The 16,264-nt window shown below is 51.2% G+C and overlaps 1 protein-coding gene across 1 annotated transcript in view; it reads right to left on the bottom strand.

Annotated features, from left to right (window-relative positions):
* LOC135246134 (ras-related protein Rap-1b) overlaps nucleotides 1-15,661 on the bottom strand; it is a 31,627-nt gene extending 15,966 nt beyond the window's left edge. Inside the window, exon 1 of the mRNA XM_064319686.1 lies at nucleotides 15,504-15,661. The gene's annotated coding sequence lies outside the window, so the exon portion shown is untranslated. The remainder of the gene's footprint in view (nucleotides 1-15,503) is intronic.
* Between the last annotated feature and the right edge of the window lie 603 nt (nucleotides 15,662-16,264).

The following is a 16,264-nucleotide window of genomic DNA, read 5'->3' as shown; positions in this document are numbered from 1 at the left end:
CGCCCCGAGGCACTGTACGAGGGGAACCCTGGAAGAGGCTTCGCCGGGCGTGTAAATGGCTCGTACGCAGTGAGTATTTCCCTCTCTCGGCAGCCAGAGTGGCGTCAGCGTCAGCCTGCGTGTAAATACCGCCTCCCTCAGACGGGACAGCGCCCCGGGCGTCACTCAGAGAGAAGGTCAGGCCTTCAGGGCCGTGCGGGGAAAGAGATTCCTTTGTGCACAGATGTTATGGAAACTCAGCGCCCGCTCGTCCCCCCGCCCCTCCGCCCCTACGCCCCCCGGAATTGCCACCTTCTTTTCTTCAGCACAAAGCTTTTCGGGGGAGACGGAGGGGGGGGGGGTGAGGCAGCTCCAGGCTGTGTGAAGGCGAGACCCCCTCTCTTCTGCACGCAAAGGACGGGCGACAGAACAGAGGCCGTAAGTGCACATGTGTACGCAAATGCCCCCGAGGAGCCGGGCTTTGTGGGAAATGTAGGCCAGCTCACGGACAGGGGGCAGGGGCTCTTGGCTCCAGCACCATTTGAAAGCGTAATCTCGTTTGGATTCCCGAGGGTGCAATTCGGCTACTCGTAAGCCCACTTCAACCCGGCACTCAGTACACGAGGAGGTGAAGGGGCGACGAGGGTTAGGGAGGGACGCGGGGGTGAAAAAACAGGACCAGACGCGCCTGTCTGGGTGGCTCTGGCTTCCTGGAAAGGCCTGAACTTCTCTCTTCAACTGTCCTGTTACTTCAAGTAAAGCCTTAGCACAGTGCCCACTGTCACATACGTAACAAAATCAACTGTAACGTAACTGCAATGTAACTGTAATGTAACTGTTATCTCACTGTAAAAGACACTGCTCAGCTGACATGCTTTTACCTGTAGCACATGACAGGCAGCTCAGCTGTGAATGTTAAATGCTTAACCGTAGAGATTCTTCATCAAATGATTTGGTAAAATCAAATCCCTTTTGGAATAGCAACCGTCTTCAGACTGTCTGCACAGAGGAGGCGGAGGACAAGGAGGAAGAACAGTCAGGCCCGGCCAGGTCACAGGATGCCTGACACACCCACGCAATGCATGCTGTGTGTGTGAATGACAGGTGCCGTGTTCAGGCTGAACACCAGTAACCTCACATGAACGAAAACCCATGACTCGCTGACACACAGTGGCCTCGCAGAGTGATGAGCACTTGGCAGTGGATGCACACCGACACACTCTGTTATTCAGCTGAGTAAGAGGCAATGTGAAATAAACTGCCCAGGCAGGACAATATACGTACGGTGACACATGCACACACACACACTCATACACACACATGCACACACACACACATACACATATACGCACGCACACACACACACACACGTGCACACGCATGGACACATGCACACACATGCATGCACACACACACACACATGCAGCACACACACACACGCACAGAGCACAGCTTCTTTCTTCTCCTCTAAGCACAGTTTTTCCCCTCACCCAGCTCTGCCCTTATCTTTCTCTCCCTCCATTCAGCCCTTCCATCCCTCCCTCCCTCCCTCCCTCCCTCTCCAGATTGGAAGTGCTAATTACGCTGCCGCCTGTGGGGGGGAGAGGAGGGGGGGGCGGGCGGTTGGGGACTCGCTGGTTGCTAAGATCACAACCGCCACGCTGACAGGAAGTCAACAGAAGCAGAGGCACGCCGAGCCGCAGGCCCTCCTCCCCGCCCCCCATCCAGAGCGATTAACCCTCTCCTCCCCGCCCCCCATCCAGAGCGATTAACCCCCTCCTCCGCTACGCCAGGGTTAAGCTCCGCCTCCTTAATGACAGGACCGGGGGCAGGCGGGCCCACAGTCGCTCTGGCGCAGGGTTGCACCCCGCCCACCTGCGCACAAATCGTCAACTGCGCGATAAACATCGCTATGGCAACAGGTGACGCTTGTCGCCCACAGACGGAGCGAAGCGCCAGCCTCGGGCGAGGCCCGCTCATCGGGGCCAGAGGAGAGGAGGAGGGGGGTTGAAAGCGAGCCACGGTTACGTGCCAGCACATCTCAAACTGCCTCCGTCTGGCACCGCGCCCAACGCCGGGCTCAGCTCCGAAAGGCATCAGCATCAGACTCGGGCCGAATCTCACTGCAGGTAAGCCGGTCCGCCCCCCTGCTGCTTACCTAATTAACATCTCATTTATACTTTACAGCACACCCCCTCACGCGTTACCACGCACTTACTGTGGATCTACCCCCCCCGCCCCAAACCCCCCCCCACCACCCCCGTGGCGTACGCATGTTCATTTGCCGTTACCACAGAAACGCACCGGCGGCGGAACCAGAGTCGCGTGCGGGAGGCCCGGTCGCAACCGCCCCCGAATCACAACCCCGCGCCTCCTCAGCAGAGTCAGAGAGGGGAGCGAGCCGCCCCCCGTCTCCCAACGAGCTCCCCAGCACTCCTGAGCTTTACAGCCGGCATCCGTCAGCCAGTAAAGCCCGGGCCATGACAGGGCCTCAAAGCTGGGCGCTCTGAATACTTCATCTCATTACGCCTGATCCACTCTTACGCGTCGGGACACGAGTTAATAAAGTGCACCACCAGGACTCCGCACCGGCGAACCTGAATTATTCACTCCGGTAGTCCAGCAGTTTAACAGCAATATAAAAGGATGGTAATGCCGCGACAGCAGGGCTATTATCCAATAAATCACAGGCACACAGGTTATGAGAGCCCACCTGGGGGGCCTGTGATTCATATATGTGCCCCCCGCAGGGGGGGTCTAGACCCTGTCAGAAAGGACAGGAAGGGCTCCAATAGCAGTGGAGGAAGGAGGACCTGACAGAGGGGAAGGAGACCCCCCTCGAACCCCCCCCACCCACCCCCTCCTCCAATCCAGCATTAATGAAACGTAAGACCCACAGTGATACACGATGACAGGAAAAGGCCATTCGGCTGAAGCAAAGCTCGCTGCTCACCTACAGTCTGGAGTCTGTCCAGCTCTGCGTCAACTATAGCCTGAGGGTTATGAGCGGGGTCTGTACACACAAGCACCTGCCTCTACACACCACACACGAGCGATGCGCTCCAGCATCTCTCTTTCTGTGTGAGCGGGGTCTCTCTCTCTCGCGACAGAGAGGCCGCGTAACGGAGCGAGCGCGTGCGGGCGGGCGGGCGGGGGGGGGGGGCGGGCGGGGCACGTGCGGCTCCTGGAGCACGCCGGGGCGCTGGCTGTGGAATGCGCCGCTGTGTTTACACAGACCCCGCTCCGCCGCCGGGCTGCCTCGTGTCAGAGCTGCCCCAGGCACGGGGGGGCAGGGGGGGGGGCAGAGAGGGGAGCAGCACGGCTGCAATTCTGCTCTGGAACTCAGTTCTGCAGTTCTTACTCCAACTCCAGAAGTCCACTCTGGAACTTCTAGAGACCTTATTCCGTGGCTGCTGCGAGTGTGATTATGATATTATAGGGTATTATGATATTAACATTATCTCATCAGTATTTGCAGCTACAGATGACAATTATTGTGAGATACTGTACAAATTGCCCAGGTTTCTAAATAGCCTAAGAAACAGACAGGTTTTGCAATTCTCATTTTGACCACTTAAAGAACCCTCCTAGAGACCCCAACAAATCACATCAAACTAGCCTTTTCCTAGTAAAGTGTCACCACAAGTGCCCTCAGAATACTCATAATTTAGGGGTCCCTGCCATTCCTAGTTAACAAGGCTGTGTGAATATTTAGTCTCCATTCCCAGGCTACACAGACAGAAAAAGAGAGAAAATGTCCAAATCCAATAACCCAAATCAATGCCATTAAGCTATTTAGAGCAGCAGCTATTGAGAATCCCCCAGTTCAGATGTGGTCGCTGCCGTTCTCCCTGTCCCAGCGCCTCCCGCTGGTGAGCTGGAGTAAGGATCTCCTTTAAGGTGCATTATTCACGCGCAGCACACGGATAAGATCTGAGAGTGAGGAGCACTGTGAAAAATAAACACCTGGATCCATGTCCCAGCCGGAGCAGCAGATAATCTCAAATCCCCCCAGCCCTGCTGTACGACCTCCAGCCTGCTGACAAGACACACGCAAAGATTCTTTCTTTCCAAAGCCCTCCAAGACAGAGAAGACAGCAGTTCCACAAAAATACACCCTTTTCTCTTTTTTTTGGGGGGGGGGGGGGCTGTTGCTGGGAAACCCAAAGCCGGAGCAGTATGGGACAGCACACAACACATTTCTCCAGGGTCGACTGGCGCACGACGCTGGATGACACTGACCACTTTAGGGGCTGAGCTGTTAGACCCCCCTCCCCCAGAAAAAAATGTAAAAAAGCTTTTCTTCTGAAAAGCGAACAGACGTGGCGCCTGCAGCTGGGGAGAGGCGTCAGGCGCTAATCAGCGGCGGATGTGTGGAACGGCGGGACGATAATCTGACATTAATTCCCGGGCTGAGAGGCTATCGATTAGCCGCCGCGGCGCGGGGGAAGGGGAAATGCCACTGAGCACGGCGGCCGCGCTGCACACCGGCGGGAAGGCCCCGCCCCCCCTCCAGCGGCAGGGTGGCTTTGCTCAGACTAACGGCAGGCACTGAACTCCACGAGCGCCGCGCACCTCTGCCCGCCCCCGTCAGGGGCGCAGGTGGGCCAGGAGCGCAGGGGCACACTGGGATCAGCACCAGGGGCAGCAGGACTGAGCTTCTCCAACTGCTCCCGTCTCCCCGTTCTCATTGGTTTAACATAGCCCCGCCTCTCACAGCCTCCTCCTTCTACATCGCTAGCCGCTCCAACATAGCCTCCTCTGTCCCAACACAATAGCCCCGCCTCTCACCAGAGCCTCTCTCTCTTTGGCCTGCTGCTCTCAGCCCCTGCTGCGCGTTAGCATGCTGACTCTGGTGTTAGGGCACTCAGTTACTGCAGGGAGCACAGGCGGCCAACAGGATGCCAGGTCATGGTGGAGGTTTTCAGGGCCATTTACATTAGGTGCTAATAAAGATAGTCTAAATTAGGATGATGTGACTTCTGACTGACAGTCAATAAACCCTGAGCTGACACGGAGTGCAAACAGCCAGCAGGAAATAACAAACAGAGAGACAGTATCGACTCACAGCAGACTCTCTACTCAACCTCCCTCCCCCTAAGGTGGGGGCCACTCAATGTGAGGAGGGCCTACTGAGTTCCCCCCTACCCCCTTCTCTCCCAATACGCACGCATGGCTCCATCTGGCCCGATGTAGAACAAAGAGACAGAACTCCACACAGAAAGGGTAAAAAAACAATGAAAAGCACATCAAGGCACACAGAGCCAAGCATGCCCAGTGGCCCAGAGGACCGATGCGCCAGGACCAGTGTCCCAGGACAGGTGCCCCGAGAGCACTAGTGGTGACAAAGGCCCATGGGGGGGATGCAGAGAGGGCGCAGGAGAGGTCTGCTGGTTGTGATTGCAGCGGGAGCATGAACTGCCCGTGCTTAACAGCAGTCCCGTGTGTGCACGTGTGTGTGAATGTGTGCGTGCATGTGTGTGTGCACGTGTGTGTGAATGTGTGCACGTGTGTGTGCACGTGTGCGTGAGAGTTCTGTTCCTTTTGCAGAAGCCCACTGAGCATAGCTGAGATGACACAGCCCCTCGTATGTGATTATCACCCAGCCTGTAATGAGCACAGGCAGGCTGTTACGCCCATGTTATTTCATCACTCAGCTTGTGCTTGTGAGTGTGTGTGAACCACAGCGAGAGCCATTATCCTCCAATGGGAAACACTTGGAACAGTGGTGAACCTTCCCAGGAGTTGCCAGCCTGCCCAAAAGGGTGCAGTGACAACTCATCCAGGAAGTCACAAAAGAACCCAGAGCAGCAACCAAAAAACTGCAGACCTCTCTAGCCTCAGCTAAGGGGGTTCATGGGGTTTGATAACTTTTTTCATTAAACAAATGAAAATTTTTTTTAATGTGTTTTGCATTTACTCAGGTCCCCTTTGTCCAATTTAAATTTTTGTCTGAAGATCTAAAACCATTCAGTGTGATAAATATGCAATAATAGAGGAAATCAGGAAGGGGCAAATAGTAGTGTGTGTGCGTGCGTGCGTGTGCGTGTGTGTATACGTGTGTGTCTGTGTGTGCATGCGTGCGTGTGTGTGCATGCGTGTGAGTGTGTAGCGCAGGGCAGCAGCTCCTCTCCAGCCCAGCTGTCGCAGTAACGCTCAGTCAGGAGGTCTTTTTCCATCGGTGTGTGACAGAGACCAATACGCACACATACGAGCTCCGCTCGGTAAATATTAGCTTTTCCCACCCGGGTGTGCGGGAGGCCTTGGGCCAGTCTGTGATCACAAGGGCAGGGATGTGAGATGAGACAGGCAGCACATGACAGGGCACTGCTGTGTGTGACTGCCCTCATCCTGCTTTCCACACTCCCGTTCGGGAGCTGAACACAGAGCAGCAAAAAAAAAGAAAAAAAAAAGGCATGGAGGTGAAATGCCACTCATAGCTGTGCGTGCGTGTGCAAGACTACAGCAGCTGGAGACGGCCTGACCGTACATGACCGTGCACGACCGATCTTCCCCCCCCAGCCCCCAAACCTCCTCAGTGAGCTGCACCACAGCCAGTCATTCTGCTCCTACCACAGCAACTGACTCACAGTTCCGAGCTATCTGGAGGAAATCGCACGTATTACTTGGAATTGGGACTGGAACAGTTATGCTGCCGGTACAACTCCCACTGGGGAGGGAACAGCTGTTGGTCCTCACCTCTGGAGGACTGTGGACTTCTCTCTGGACACAGTTGTGTGTCTAGCACACAGACAACAGAGCAACAAAGGATCAAACAGAATTTATTGACTGGTGACGTAAGAAAGACCCCTTCCGTTAAGTGACCTCGGTAAGGCCTAGCCTAGCAGCAGGAAACCAAACCACCGCAACTCAAACGCAAACGCAAGGATGTGAAAAGGGAACATCACCGGGATTTTAATGTCAGTCTGTAAATGACACCATTTTAAATTCCTAATTAAACAAAGGAGGGTGATGAGTACCCAGATGAGTTCCCATTAGGGAGTGCGCCGTAGTGACTCAAACTCCCTCAATACACAAACACAAACAGATATGGTGAAGGCGCCACTGTAGCTGAACTTATTTTCCCCCTCAGACAAAGAGTAAAACCAAACTGTCTCCTTATGGACCGAAGGGAGTATTACCCAAAGCAGATCTGAAAAGCCTTCTCACAGACATAAAGATGGACAAATTACATGTGAAATACTGGCCAATCCCTCACAAAAAAATAAAAGAAGAAACGATACCGTCGGCCTGTTCATAAGCGCACGCACAAACAAGCAATGATTCTAGTAAGGAACATCGCTATCAGGGGGACATGCTCCTCAAGCTAACATGGATTCTGATAGGCCACGCCTGGCCTCCGCTATCAGCCTTAACTGTGGTGTGGCGCCACGAGTCCTGTGGAAACATCACTTCCTGTCAGCTCTTCCTCTCCCCGCAGGCAGCATGAGTTTCCTGTACCGTCACCGCGCTCTTCCCCCCCCCCGCTGCGTGGCACCCACTGCTCTCACAATCCCCCCAACAGTCCCTCCTGAACCTGGCGCAGGAGGGGCCTTCCTCACTGACGCAAAAGCATATTTTGATATTCACTGTCGACGAGGTGGCGGCGCTGCAGCCAGTCCCTGTGGACCCGTCTCCCAGTCTCCACAAAGCACTCACACACCGCCACAGGCAGCTTAACCCAGACGGGACCGAGGTCCCCCCCAAGACCCCAGGCTTGTAGCAGAAGCTTTAGGGGCTCTGGCTGGAAGGGGGGGGGCACAGAGACGCACCCCACCGCCCGATTCTGCTCCTCGGGCCTGCTCCGCAAAAAGAGGAGAGACTTAAAAACACTCGCAATCCGAAGGAGACTCAAAAACAAAGGATCATGGGAGCCCGTGGGCGGGCGCCTAGCATGCTGCACCTCCTCAGTCCTCATCCTGCCATCTCTGTCGGTCTTCTCCAGGTCCCCAATTGGTCCTTCAATGGAGTTTTTCCTCGCCACTGTTGCCCAGGGCTTGGTTTTATGGGGGCATTAGCTCAGGGGTCTGCTGTGTAGCGTACTGCTAGAAATGTATTGACTGTGCCGTAAATCCATAATTTAAAAAAATATTTTTTTACACACCATTACCTGCTTGCAGTGCACCATGGCCTTGTGCTTACTTCCCTGGCACAGGAGGCGCGTTCAGCGAGGGCGAAGAGGAACACGCCCCTGACTACAAACACACAGCAAACATGGCCTCTGCAGAGGGCTTATCAATATTCCACAGTGTTGCCATGGCGACGGGGCGACTACATTTTTTTTTTGCTGGCTTCAGGAAACGCAGAAAGTGTAAGTTTATTCATGTCTATTGACGCGGCGGCAGAGGTAGGATTCAAATTCAAGCGTGGCAGACAAATCAAGCCCACTGCCAGTAGCTCCAGCCCCAGAGTTATACATAAAGCCTTTAAAAGAAAAACACGCGCAAATGGATATTACTATAGGAACAGAACTGAATTAGATTATCAATCGCTCCCCCGGAGAGCAATTTAATAAGAGCGCCGCACGTCGAAGCCTGTTCACTTCGGCAGATATGTAATAAAGAGACCATCAAACAAATGGCATTCAGACAGAAAAGCATAAATTGCTTTCACTGTTTGCAGAAGGTGGGTAATTAAACCACGACTGTTTTCTTTCTGAATAAAGCAGCACCACAAACGTTTTCAAAAAAAAAAATTGTTCCTGTTTTCTATGTGGAAATTCACAGATCAGAGACCGTGTTACTGGAACACGCAGGGTGACAGAAGGGGCGAAACGCGGATTTCTCTCTCGTGCGCCAGGTTCACAAAACACCGGCAACCCAACAAAATAACGCAACAAATAAAAGCATTTACGCCCCAGTACCCCCACGGCCGAGGCACACACACACACGCACGCACGCACACACACACACACGCATGCACGTGCACCCACACGCACGCACGCACGCACGCACACCCACGCATGCACGCACGCACGCACACCCACGCACGCACGCACGTGCACCCACACCCACGCACGCACGCACGCGCACGCACGTGCACCCACACCCACGCACGCACGCACGCGCACCCACGCACGCACGCACACACACACACACGCATGCACGTGCACCCACACCCACGCACGCACGCACGCACGCACGCACGCACAATACACACAGGTCCACACCCCCTAGGAGAGAGAAGGAAGGAACATTCTCTATCACAGATAGTATCACTATAATAGGCTGAGGGCCCTCCTAACAGAGAGGGAAGACACAAGTGAAATGTCCACTGGCTACACATACAGCTACCGAAATAGACAAGCACCGCAGCGCAGCTTCTGTAACACAATTAACTTTGGGAGCGCAGCGTCGTCTACATACGCAACGGACACCATGGCGTTGCGGTTCTGACAAAAGACCATTTCAGGCTAGCACACAAACACACACACCCATAGTTATTTCTTGCGTCAGGCGGTCTCTGAAACAATTCAAAAGCTACAGTATGTGGTTTCCCTGCAACATGTAGGCTGCTACCAAATAAATGCCTCGAAACTACAGTAAGTGCTTACTGCTTCGACACAGGCAAGGCAAACAGTGATTGAGAAAGTGAGATCTTTACTCCATCATGCGTTGTGTTGGCTCTTGACATTCCCACAGATCGGTTAAACGCTAAGCCCTTGCTCAGTTCCGCCATTTAAAACGGCACCCCACAACTCCGGGAAGAGTTCTCGTCCCCGCCCAAGACAGGAAGGAAGGAAGGAATGTGGAAGCCGCTCAGCGGAGGATGTGAGCGAGCCACGCCCACACGGTGTTTCCACACTGCGGCGCTGAGGAAGCGCACAGGCCCCCCCAAAGCAGGAGCTCACCCTCCCAGAGCGGGGCGGGGCGAGAGGAGCCCCGACGAGGAGCGCGTTTTTAAAAGAGGCCACGCGGGGCCCGGGACTCACAGGCCCGCTTAACCAGAAACGCGCGTCTGATTGGAGCGCAGCTCGCTTCCCGCCAACCTATCGGGCGGGCCGCGCGTCCACCGCAACGCAGCGCACGCGTCCCACTGGGGAGGAGGATGCTGGGAAGGTTGGCGCATGCCAGCGGAGGAAGGCCACTATCAGGAGTCCCAAGAGTTGCAAATGCGATGGATCTGGGTTTGCCAGTTTTGCCGGAGAGCAGGCCTGTGGTCCGCCAAGAAGGACACACTGACCACTACTCGATTCCCACATTTCTCTGTTGAGCGTAAGGTCAGTCATTCAAAACACTCTCCAGGCCTTTTACAGAAGCGCACCGGCCATTTCTACAGTGCATCCATTTCCCAATTCAGCTTGAAGCGCGGAACTGCTCGAGTAAAGATGGGTCCGCCCTACTCAGGATGCCGCTCTGAAAGCTCTCCATGCCATCTCAACGTAAGCTACATCCTGACTCAAACAGTAACAAACAACTAGATGTGAAATAAGCAAAGCCATTCTGACTGCGCCCGGCCAGTCGACCGCGCTGATGTATTCTGATATTGACATTCAGCAGGCAGAGTGAACACATTCAGGAACGGTCTTATGGGCCTGGTTACAGAAAGGGCGCATCAGGCAAACCCGACACATTACCATACACTCTCCGCTGTGCTCCTGTATGTGATCCCATCCCCAAAGCACCAGGTCTCCAATGAAGAGGCATAAATACGAGGACCTCGCAGGCTTGCATGGGGGGTGTTTTCTAGTGGGGATTTATCACTAGTGCTCTCTCTGCCATACTTTCATTTAGTGCATGTTTCACCCGGTTTCCATTCTGAGCATTTGCTCAAAGCACGCACAAGGGCAGCAGTGAGAGAGAGAGAGAGAGAGAGAACATATCTACAGAACCAGCGGTTACTAATGAAGCTGTGGACAAGAACAGCACAGCGCCTCAGAGTGTTACTGTACACTCCAATCAGAGAGCCAAGAAACATGTAAACAGACCAGACCTTCTCCAATGGGGGTCTAAGAGAACTACGGTTCCATCAATCATGTGACCCAGTGAGCCTTGAGCTGATGTCACCTCCGGTCTTTGAGCTGGTGCGACCTGTCTTTGTGTCAGGGATCATTTTCCAACAATCCTGCAGTCACACCAATTAATCTGCACCACGAGCTGCTGGTAAATACGTTGCCTAATGTCTGCCAGTAATTCAGAATGAATTACTCTAACGCTGTCCCTTTGTCATGAAACCAATGCGCTCAATTCTGGGTCTGTGGGCACAAGTCTCGGAGAATAGCGAGAAGTGCTAATCACCAAATAAATGGGATTTTATTTCCGTATCATTTACTGCGCACAACAAGGCCCAAAATGCAGTTAAATCCACATACAGGCCATGGCAGGAGTGGGAGTTCATCTCATGACATCATCGTATGATGTCCTTCTACTGGTCAGTGCATAAACCCTCCCATAATCCACCCCGGCACCATAATGCACCTAGCAAACATGCACCTTTAAGTTGGGAATTTCTTGATACAACACATAGAACGCTGTATGGTGTATCAAATCCATGTCACACATATATTGTGGGTTGACAATAAAAAACAATTTTTTAAATAAAATGATTTAAAATCATTACCTTGGGTAAAATTACCCTTTGAACTCATGCAGTTCTTTAAAATGCAAATGCTCTGATTGTTTCAGTAGCTTCTGATGTTTTGGCAACAGGACTGAGAAAGACAAAATGGAGAAATGAAAGGGGACAAGGTCTGAGAGCCATAGAGAGAGATTCAGCACGGAACTGCAATCTCTGCACTCCAACCCATTTTTTTCTACATCACGACGCTTAAAACAAACACTGATTTGCCTAAAATCTTTTTCAAAGTGTCGGGATTTCAATGAAAGACGACAGATCGACAGACAGGAAGAACGTCATTTAAAAAGGCGTAACGGGCAAAACAAAAATCTAATTAAGATTTCTCCTCTCGAGCAAATGCCGTTGGTCAAATGTGAAAGATTCATCACGGACGTCTTCAGTCTGAAGTGGAGCTGATATATGATAATCTAAGAGGGCAGCGCCCATTCACAAGCCAGTCAGGCAAACAACAGCAATGAATCAAGGCTTCAAAGGAGAAAAAGCGCCATTTCTGTCCGTTTCCATTCAGCTGCGAGGGGAGACGTGACAAATGTGGTCTTTGCAGGAATCGTGGCCACTGGCTCGCTCTTCAGATGCAGCGGCACACAGATACACACTCTGCATGAATTAAACCGGGCCTTTTTTACGTGTGCACCTCTTCAGTTATCGAGTAGGTGGCAGAGACCATGGGTTTCAAGGGTGCTTCTTTTTCTCTCCGGAGAACTGCAGTTTTGTAATTCAGATCTGTGAAGATATAAACGAACACCCACATTGTGCAATACTGATGTGCTTATTTTGCCGTCTGTGTATTATTTGCTTAAATGCACCTGGATGTTTACTGGAGCATCGCACGTGGAACCCTGTACCAGTAAATAAGAGCTTCCACATATTTGAGAGGGAGGATTTGAACCTGCAACCTCCTGGTCACACATGCAGTTCCTAAAAGTTTGTCTCATTGCTTTCTGGGCTCTAGAGCGTTATACCTTCTCACTTCCCAGCAAAACTAGCCTGGACTAAAGGGAAAAAACTTAAAAAGTGCCAAACCTGCCCAACTGTTAGCAGGTTCAGATGCTAGCCTTCACTCATCAGAGCGATAATGTTGGAGAGTGTGGGATCTCGGGCTGAGATCGCCGCAAGACGGCGACCAATCAGATCACCCCATGACCCAGAGCACCCGCCCACCAGGTGGCCACACAAGGGTGGAGGCAATGGAGATCATCATCAGCAGAAGCTCTGCAAGGCCTTCCAGTCCCCAAAGAGGAAGTGGAACGGAGACTGTACAGACACAGCCCCTTTTCATGGTCATCTTCCTCTCTCTCCGGTTTCAGAAGATATGGCGTGTAAATGAAGATGTCTGCACAGTAGTCGATGGGTGGAAAGTGATTTTTTCGTGGCTTAACGTAGACAGTGTCAGAGAGGTGTGGTGTGAAAAACATGGTGTGTGGATCTGTTGCTCTCTCTTTCTCTCTCTCTCGCTTCCTCTCTCTCTCTTTCTGTAGAGAGGCCTCAGAAGGATTTTATTATTAAGGTGACTTAGGGTTTCTTTTTAGGTTTTCTAGAAGTGTTGGCTTTTTTAGAACAATATATTTTTGCTGTGTTGACATTTTTTGCTTTAGTCCAGGCTATTTTTTGACAGGTGTGAAATAAAGAGCTTTTAGAAGTCAACACCCCCCCCTCCCCACCCAACCCAACCCAACCCAACCCAACCCGAGTGAATTACGGTATCTCTCCGGGTGGCTTGCGTGTCGATAGGCGCCCACTCCGGTGATTTCTGTCTCTCACACGGGCTCGTAATAAAGGCCCCCGCAGGGACCTGGCCAGGCGTCTGCATTGGAGGTGCCATTTATCTCCACTTGTTCGGCGTGGGGGGGGGAAACGGTCGTTCCGCCCACAACATCGGTTTGTTCTGCCTGATCATTAGAGTCATAAAACAGACTGAGCGCTCGGAGCCCGGCGTTAATGATATATCTTGCGCGTCACGTGACACTCATTTCTCCTGACGCGACACATCCTGGACGGGAGACCTGGGAGAAAGAGTGCTGCTGGCCTCTGCTTCGGAGCCACACAGCAACAGCCGACGGCGCTAAACGAGCCTGGAGCAACCTCACACACATCTCTCTGCTTCCAAAATCAGACATGCAACTCTTCCAACGCTTCCAAAGGCTCATCTCTGAATCCTCAATTTTGGAGGCTGTGGTTCCCCCTCCAAAAAAAAAAAACAATCTCTGAACCCACATTCTTGGCAGCTCGAGAGGGGGTGCAGTCGGGAGGAGTTCCTTCCTCTCGCCCCATCGGGGACCGTGTGAGGTCACACTTCGGAGCAGCGAGGTCAGCGCTACCCGTCACGTGACGCGGTACCCGCTGAAGTGGAAACAGGGAGGGCAGGGTGGGGAACGTGCCGGACTCAGGGCACGGGGCTCGCTCTCACAGGTCTTGAAGGCACAGAAAGTTGTTCAATGAAAACACTCAGGCTAAAACAGTGAGCTGGGCCTACGTTCGCTCAGCTACACAATAAACCAGAGTTGTCCAAAAATAAAAAAAGAAGAAACTATTTAAACGATCAGGTTTCAGTTAAATCTAAATTTAAATGTTAAATGGTCACAATACAGTGGGCAACTGTACATAAAATTAATGTTACTCCTTCATAATGATGACAGATCAGTACTGCCCAACCACAATTTTGGAATGCCTATGAAAAGCCTATGAAATTCCAGATCTACACTATCACCTTTATTCATCAATACTATTTTATGAATGTAAAGCAGAGTTTGTCTACAACCTGAATCCACTAACTTTTTCATGAACAGTGATAACTTATCTGTGAACTGAAAATATCAGTTCAGTCATAAAACCTAACAGGGGTAAATAAGGGGAAGAAAAATGGTGGAAAAGCCCTTGAGCAATTCACTAGAGAAGTCCAGCGAAAGAAACTGTGGCCTAATCAGAATGTATTGTTGCATTTTCTCCAACTATCAAACAAGTGGCACCTGCATCCTAGAACAAGCGACGTTACAAAAACCCTTAAAATGTACAACCTAAAGCAGGCATGAACGTTATGAAAATCAAATGCAGACCCCGTATCTTTATCGCAATAACTATAAAAATATTTCCTTTCAAAAATAAAATTCATTAGAAAAGATACTGATGGTGGGACGACTTGAGTATATGAATTTGACAGGCAAGACACAAAATACAGCCGAACGTCGAAAAAATGGCTATTGCATATTTTGGCCGACAAACTTGGAGTAGCATTTTCATTAAAATTATTTTAAATATGTTGCCCCCTTCCAGAGGAAACCAGTTATCTCCTTTCCCCTCAGTAGTGAACTAGGCGGGGCACGTTATCAGAAACATCAACACCAACTGACTGCTTTGCTTGCAGTAAAACGTTCAAAAACGAACCCTGTTTGGCTACTGAAGAACCGTACTCTGACATAAACCAAGGAATCGAAAAGGGCGCACATACGAAGGCCTCTATTTTAATGACAGGCATGTGTGAACTGTTTATGGCAAAGAATGAGCATTTTAAACTACAAAATCGTACAACTTTTCCATTTCCGCTCTAACTTCTACACTGTCACGGGTGGAATTTTTACCAAACGCCATTTCTTAAACCCCCAACCGCCTGAATGAGGCTTAATATTTAAATCGTCAATGCTAGGAAGTTCCGCGTTGGTTACGGAAGCAATCGGAAAAGACAGTATTCTCAAGTAAAACACGAGGAGTTGGGTTGTTCCACTCACTCTCCGCCATATTCTAGACATTTGACCTGCTCTTCCGTAAACCGTGTGTTACGCGTTTTAAAACCGGTCCCCATGTTCATTCGCAAAACAGTTACATCGCGCAGTCAAAGCACGCGTCACATATCTATATTAAACTGCAACGAGGAAGGAATCGGGAGCCTCCACGCCACGCATATTAATACAAAGTTGCAGTAAAAAACGCACGGATCTACCCACTGTACTTACAGTTTTCCCCTCTCCGTTGCTCCGCCGTGTTTGCGTTTGTCCCTCTTTTCGCTCGCTCTCGCTTGCCTGGGTGAGGTTTCGAGTTTGTGCATGACGTTGCAGCCTCGGTTTCAGAGCCTCTCACTGATTTTGCAATCGCGCTGCCCACTGTGTAGGACGCGCGCCGCGAAAGCGATGGGCTCATCCGTGCAGCCGCGCACACAGCATGAATTTAAATGTCCCATCAGCGGTACCGTGTGTTTTCTTAACATCCTTCCTGGCTTATAATAATATTTTCAGTAAATTCTTAGACATTTACATTCGGTCGCTTGTTTATTTGTTCGTAGTGTATGCCACAAACATCCGATACATCTTACAACAACTAAACACATTGCAGGAAACAGCAGCGAGTAGATCCACAGGAATAAACGTCATCTTTATGTCACTTAGCAATTAATCACAGTGAGAAAATATGCGTCAAAATTCTGTCCTGGAGTCAGCGATGAATGAAGGCCTACATGCCTGCCAAGCCACCACTTCAGCATAGTTATTTTATTTCCCTTGTTCTACATTTTAATGCCATTCGCTACTACTACATGATTGTCACAGGTGCATTGCTGTAATATTATTTACACCGTATGAATACTTTTTATTTTATGGGCCATGATAAAAAGGTAAATTATGTCCAAAAGTGCAGGAAGTTTCAGGAAAGGTTTCTGGTTGTGAAGCACTGTCATCAGCGCAAACCGACAGCCATCATCACGCAGAACGCACAGGGAACA

The sequence above is a fragment of the Anguilla rostrata genome, chromosome 19, assembly GCF_018555375.3.
Source record: "Anguilla rostrata isolate EN2019 chromosome 19, ASM1855537v3, whole genome shotgun sequence".
In the NCBI taxonomy this organism is placed as follows: Eukaryota; Metazoa; Chordata; class Actinopteri; order Anguilliformes; family Anguillidae; genus Anguilla; species Anguilla rostrata.
This window is presented reverse-complemented; position numbering and strand designations above follow the sequence as displayed.